Source organism: Emydura macquarii, unplaced genomic scaffold, assembly GCF_026122565.2.
Source record: "Emydura macquarii macquarii isolate MOO-44397 ecotype Brisbane River unplaced genomic scaffold, CSIRO-AGI_Emac_v2 contig_2680, whole genome shotgun sequence".
Taxonomy (NCBI): Eukaryota; Metazoa; Chordata; order Testudines; family Chelidae; genus Emydura; species Emydura macquarii.
The window spans coordinates 267446-274694 of NW_027132817.1; the positions used below are offsets into that span (position 1 = coordinate 267446).

Below are 7249 nucleotides of genomic sequence, written 5' to 3' on the forward strand. Positions count from 1 at the left end.
GTAATTGGAATTTTGTGGCAGAAAAACATCTAATCAAAATATTCCCCACCAGCTCTAACCTACATTGTCATAATACTATTCATATCCCGTCACCGCTACTCAAATCGTACTTCATGTGATACTAAAGCACTGTGGTGTGTCCTTAAAATAAAAATCTTTGTGTTGTTCTTATTCACTGAGCATGTTCAATCTGAAATGTGTTTCTTTCCATCCAAATACATCATGGATTAGTATTATATCACATGAGGGGAAAACTCCAGAGAAAGCTTCTTATACCATAATGGGACTTTGCTCTCCCTCAGGAGCCGTTTATCTAACTCTTTCAGGGGCACCTTTAGGGATATTTTATAAACGATTACAATTCCCTCATGATTAACACCTTCTGGGAACAATTCTTCCCTGCTTTCTGTTCTATATTTTCCTCTCTTTCTCTACTTATGTGTCAAGCAAGTGAAAGGAGGAAGTCAACTGCTGCTGAAGTTAAAGAGGATGCAGTAGTCATGGTAATGAGAAATTTCCTCATACTGGAGCGGTTGTGTTTAAGCTTGTTTTTTTTTTTTTTTTTTTAAAGTGAAGGTCTATACGCTCCCCACCCCATGTTCTTTCACTTAATTAAATTTCATACAATGAAAGAACTTTCAGAGTTCCCAACCATCACAATTTACATTCATATGGCCATCTATTTGCAGACCAGTAATAAATCCCCTGTAATAGTCAATCTAGCAAATTTCTCTCTGAAGTTCATTTGACCCACCAGCCTGAAACACCACCTTGCACTTTTACAGCTCCATCCATTTGAGGAGCCCAACGTGCTCAGCAAACGCTGGTTAATCTCACACAGATGGGAATGAGGGGCACGTTCTAACCACCATGCTACAGCTGGGGATTTAAACCAAGACCCACCAGGGAGGTGCAGGGGCTAACCGGAGGCCACACAGCCAGTCAGCTGAAAAGCCGGAACGCCTAGGCTAGTCCAAGTTCCCAGCCACCGTGCGCTGGCCACAAGACCACGGCTGCCCTTCGTTCGGAACTAGGAAATGGGCACGATCCCCTCACTCCGCAGGAGCAAGGCACCGGCGAGGAGTCCGAAGCAGCTGTCGGTGCAGCAGCGGTTCCTGGCCACAGGGGCAGAAATGCCCGCAAGTCGCAGCAGGACACCAAGAGCAGCACTTGTTGCGGTTCTCCCAGCCGTCGAAAAAGCGCCAGCTGCTCCCACCCCAGCCCTGTTCCCCAGGCCAGAGCCAGCGCGAGCTCAGGGCGGAACGCTGCAGCCCGCCGGGCCTGGAGGCAGCACCGCCCCGCCGGCCAGCCCAGGGATGCGCGGCGGATGCAGAGACCGCCCTTTAATGTGCTGATTTTTTTTTTGCATGAAAGCTGCCTGGAAACAGCACCCGGCTCCCTCCACCACCCGGCCGCCGCCGCTTCCCGCAGTGCCTGTCAGCGGCTCCCAGCCAGCCAACCAACCAACCACCGGCCGCCGCTCGCCTGGGCGCCCGCGGGGGCCCAGCTCGCCAACACCCCACATGGGCCGCCGCTCCCCAGGCGCGGCGCGGGCCGGGCAGCACAAGTTATGGCTCCCCCTCGAGAGGCAGCAGCGGGGGCCGCAGCGCAGGGACCCGGCCCCCAGGCTCCGGGGAAGTTTGCGGGACTCTCACCTTCTGGTCACTCGGTGAGCAGCTTCGGGCAGCGGCGGCTGGTGCTGAGGGGAGGGAGGCGGCGAGGTAGCGGCAGCAGCCGGTACTGTCACGCTGCAGAGGCGGGGAGGGAAGAGCCGGGCGGGCGCCGCCGCGCAGAGGAAGGAGGGGGGAAGGGAGGGAAGTACGGTCCCTGGAGTAAATCGTGGGCTGATTGTGACGTAACAATGGTGCTAGGGACAAATGAGAAGCTGCCTGGAAAGGGGGGTGCTATGACGTCATGATCGCGAGGGCCAATCCAGGGAGTGGGACAATGGAACGTTCGGGGCTCGGGACGGGGAGGCCAGAGGGGCAGGAAAGAGACAGCCTGGGCGGCGGGCGGCTGAATATGGGGCAGTGCGTGGGGGGCGGGAGCTCTGAGAACGAAGGGCAGAGACTCGCCTGCTGATGGGCAGAGTCCGAGCCCGAGCCCGATGGGAACCGGGATGGGGAAGCATGGTCCAGAGGAGGGGCGGTGTGAGGCTGGGCGAAGGGGCGGCGGGGGCCCATGGGGACGAAGAAGGGGACTAGCGTGGGGCTGGGCGGGCGAGGAGGGTTGGCGGGGTCAGCGACCCGGAGGAAGGGCGCGGCGCGGCGCGGTGCGGGGCGCGGGATTGGTTGCGTCCCGTCGCGACCTTCCTCTAGCTGACCCCGGCCCCGGAGGAGGAGGAGCGCTGCACCCACAGCCCCGCCTGCTAGGACCGTTATGTCTGATCCAGGATAGGAGCCGTACCGGGGGCCGGGTCCCTTGCCGCGCTCAGAGTCTGCCCCGCCCTCCCGGTGTGGGGGGGCGGGTCTGGCCTGGCCTGAGCGTCACCGCTGTTTCCCGCTGGAAAGAAACCCAAAGTCTCCGCTCACCCCAATCAGCCGGCGGCGGAGGCGGCCAATCAGGATCGCTGTGGGGCGGAGCTGCTGGGCCTGGCCCCCCTTGTCTCTAGGCTATTGACCAGGCAGCTCCAGGGCAGGCGGAGGTCAGCCCGGAACGCGGCCTGTCCCCGGCCTGCCCCCGCAGTGAACAGTGACTAGAGCGGATCGCAGAGCGGGGCCTTGCAATGAGGTTGCTGCACTGAGCGCGGCCTGTGTACAGAAAACTGCGCGGGAGTTAATAACCCCTGGGCGCTGGCCGGGCAACGTCTAGAGCAAAGTGGTGGCTGCATTTCTCCCCTCAGCTTACAGGGCAGAGCAGGACTTTGTCCTAGACGCCCAGCCTGGCAGTAACCTCCTGTTTTCTGTCACTGTCTCCCTGTTGGGAGTTTTCTGATTGCATTAGCACTTCTAAATCGAGGGCTGCTAGAACAGCCTGTTATTTAAGTTGCCTGACCCTTCCCCACCAGTCTCCGGAGAGCTTGTACTCTAGTTGCTAAGCTGCGGACACATCTATACTGCTGTTACCCGTGCTATCTAGATTAAAAACAAGCAAGGGTATGCCTAGTGCCTACCTGTACTACAATCACACCTTCACTCGCATTCGTACCTCCTAAGACCCCATTTTCAGTTGCCCGACTTCAACCGTCTGGGCTCTAATTTTCCATGCCAGGTGTCTGACTCAGGCTGAACTTTTGGAGGAGAATTTCAGTCAAAACAGGTTAGCTGTTTCTGAGACTGAGGCTAGGGAAAAATGTTATCTTGCCCATGTTAACCAAGGCGACTTTTTATTTGAAATGCTGTACCTGTGCATTGAATGAGGCATTAGGTCCTGTGGAAAAACGTGGTCATATAATTAAAGACCATCATTATACACTCAAAGGTTGAATTAAGGTTGCAATTCTACCATTTCTTAACCTTTGAGTGCTTGACTTTGCAACCTTAATAACGTTACAGAATTTTAATGTAGTTTTTTTTGTATAATAAATGCAATTCTAGCTAACTGTTTTCTCTCCACTAGTAATCTGTAGCTATCCCTTTGGTAATAATATAATTAAAATTTGGAGATCAACATTTATCCGATGTATCTCTCCCTTGTCAAAAAGGATTTTCACAAATGAAAGTAAATGACTGCTTCTTCCAGCCAGCCAGCTGGAAGTAAGTGGTGAGTGAGCTCCCCTGAATTATATGAAAGGGTATGTTTTGAGTCTCTTTGTTTAATTTATCTTACCTAGTAAAACAAGTTGCACATCCCAAGAAGAGTTTCACTTCATCAGGGGAGGAAGAGGAGCAGAACATTTCATGAAGTTCACTAAGGGTCTAATTTACCTGAGAAGCACTTAAGTCCAGATTCAAAAAGGTACTTGGTGCAATGCCTAACCCCTACATCTCCTGCTCCTTAGTGGAATTCTCAGCTGCAAATTAGGCACCCCAGATCCCCTTACCATGTATGACAAGAGTTATGCACCTAAGGAAGGGATTCTCAGTAGCTAGCAAAATGCTAGCAATGCTGAGCAAAGGAGCAGGGCTTAGGCCCAGATCCTCAAAGGACATTGAGGAATCTAACTCCCATTGATCAGGGTATTAGCCATCTTACTGATGGATCAGAGATAGATTGCCTCCTTCCAGACGAGTTCCTTAGCCAAGAACCCTCATGGAAAAACCACTGGTTAGGGCATTTACTTAAGGTGTGGAAGATTCAAGTTTAAGTTCCTGCTTCAGTAAATATTTTATTATTTATACAGGACAGAACAGCTCCACCAGGAAAGGCTGAGAGAGACCCACCCCAGAATACCCAATAGCCTAGTGGTTAGGGCAGTCATCTGGGATGTGAATGTTGGGTTGAAGTCTGGATCAGGCACTTGAACCCAAGTCCCTCACATCCCAGTGACTGCCCTAACCACTAGAGTGCATGTGCATTTTCCCAAAAAATTCTAGGCCTGCTCGCCTCTTGCTGTCTTTTGTACAGACGCTATAATGCCCTCCTTCCTCCCATCCGTGGTCTTCATCCAGCCCTCCTGCTTCAGGGGGTGACAGATATTAGGTTTTAGGTGTGTCCAGAGCACACTACAGGACTGGGCCCCATGGACAAGATAGGCGTCCCCCACCACCATCCAGTTTGAGAATCCCACTGTGGAGCCTTCAGGGCTTTGGTTCGTACTAGCACTCCAGGCAGCCCTGTAGCTGTGGGGAGGAGTCAGCACTTAGATGGCTTTGGTAATGCTGACCAGCAGGAACAAAGGCACCTTCGGGATTTAGGTGCCTACAGGGTTAAGTAACAGTTGAGTGGCAGTTTTGAGAATGTCAATGGTGCCTAAATGTGGCCTAAAGAGTCAGGTAGGAGCCTAAATACCTTTGGCTCTGGGCCTTCATTATGAGGGTGGTGGGTGTGAGTTACATCCCCAAGACAGATAGAAAGCCGTGATTTAGAAAACTCTTAGTTTTTAGAAAAAACAATGAGAGTTCTGTGGCACTTTAAAGACTAACACATTTAATTTTAGCAGGCATAAGCTTTCGTGAGGCTCAGTTTTTAGAGGAATAGGAGGGGTGGAGAAGCCATAAAAATGGTGGCAAAACTGAAGGGCAAAGTAAAGAATACACTGTAGCATTTAGAAAATAATAATGAAAAATCAGGAAAATATGGGCAGGTACAGGGGAAAATGCATCTCCTAGGCTAGGAAGTTATTCAGTGGTTACACTAGAGATTCTCAAACTGTGCTCTTCTCCATAGAAGCAATTACTATAGTCGCTATGATTTTATGCAATCATGAATGGGAGGTGAAATGATCCATGCAATTACAGTAAAAAGGGAGATAATAGAGAATGTTTCACATCCACACTGTTCAAAATGTTTGTGAATCTCTGAGTTAAAGCCACAGACTAAGAGGACCAGGAAGTTGGAGGAGAAAGGTTTTTGCTGTTTTATTCAGTCCCTTTAGCACAGAGTCTACACAGATAAAACAACTTTAATGGCCCATTTAAAGCACAAGACTAGTTTGGGCTGGACATCTGGATTGGCATAGTTTTTTATGTGGATGGGACAACATGGTTATAGAGCCACTAAGGAATCATGTTTGAGCCTATGTCATAATTACATAATTTCATAGAATGACATAGTTCCACTTGTAAACAATGCCTAAGTATAAACCTTTGCTGACAAATAAGATTAACACATTTTGATTGGCTAGAGTGGCAAGGGCCAATCATTTTCAAAACAAATAAAAAATAAACAGCAACAAAACTGCTTTATCCGAAATAAAGGTTAAAGGACGTATGGGGTTTTAACCTTGGTGGCCACAATTAGCTTTAAACTGGGTTTTGCCCCTGTGAAGGGAGGACCTAAATCATTCAACTTTTCAGTCTTAAATCACTCTGACAACCAATTATTATAATCTACAAATTGATCATCAGCAGACTATTTCAAAACAAAAACTAGGATTTGTGTGGATGGTAAGGGAGATAGCAACTGCATCTTCTGCTTATTACTAGTTAAGAAGCTTCTAAAAAACCAAAATCTGTAATTTTGAAAATCTGCTAAAATAGGATATTTATTGAAGTAGTTTTACTTATATCATGTTCTGTGATTCTGTTACCCAGCTTAAATTTTGAAGTAAGTTAGTACTGGACTATTTCCATTAGTACTGTAATTATAAAATGCCCTTCACAGCCAGTTTACAGTAACACTTTCTCTATCATGGCTCCTAGCTAGATGATTTATATAAATTGCACATTGGTAAGAGTCCAAGTTTTATCTGCCAATTCATGTCTGGGTATTGGACTGGAATATCACTGTAGATCTCTTTATTAAATAAACTGCCCCAAGTAATATGGATTTCAAATTTAGTTAGTATTTTATTGTGATGAATAGATTAAATAGATGAATAGAATGAATAGAAGTGTAGAAGAGAAAAGGGGGGTGGATGACATCTTCCCTTTGAAGGTTCCATACTCTCTATCTATATATATATATATGTATCACCTGCTCCTGAATTATTGACCACCCTCATATTAACAGCATCATCATAATGAAAAGTTAATAGGAATCTATAGAGAATGTTGTCATCCGAGTAAGAATTTTGTCTTGAACCGTAAATTCCCATGGCACCTTATGTCTGAAAGACCAAGGCCTACATTTTAAAAAGCATCCAATGATTTTGGTGCATGACTTAAGACTCGGTCATAATTTCCAAGGGGTTGAGCACTCACATCTCTCCTTGAATTCACCTGGAACTCTGTATGTTCAGCATTTTTGATAAATCAAGCTCAAGATGTCTCAGTTGCTGCACCCCAAATGAGTTGCCACTTAAAATGCTGTGAAGTTTGAAATCTATTTCTTTTAGACCTTGGAGGAATATTCATTATTCATTATAGGTTCAGTCTTGCTGCTAATGAAGTCAATGGGAGTTTTGCTATTGACTTTAATGGGAGAAGGAGCAGGGCTGTTTTTCCACTTAAGCTAAATTGTCTGTACATGCTTATAAAATTAGAGCAGTATTAGGCGTTTTCACATCTGTAGAGCTAAAATTGGCTTGAAAATGTGCTTTAGATAAACTCACTCCGCAACAGGCTTCTGTCTAACACATTTGGGTCTCTGGTTTATGGATGAGTTACGTTTCCTTAAAGTGTTACTTTCATAGTCAAAACAGCTTTCTAAATCTGGAAAATCTGAAAAATAATTAAGACCCAATCTAGTGGGCTTTTTAAAAATAATA

General features: G+C 47.5%; 1 protein-coding gene across 2 annotated transcripts in view; it reads right to left on the reverse strand.

Annotated features, from left to right (window-relative positions):
* ELOVL5 (ELOVL fatty acid elongase 5) overlaps positions 1 to 2139 on the reverse strand; it is a 46264-nt gene extending 44125 nt beyond the window's left edge. For both annotated transcript variants that reach the window (XM_067565461.1, XM_067565462.1), the window contains exon 1: positions 1656 to 2139. The gene's annotated coding sequence lies outside the window, so the exon portion shown is untranslated. The remainder of the gene's footprint in view (positions 1 to 1655) is intronic.
* Positions 2140 to 7249: the final 5110 nt, after the last annotated feature.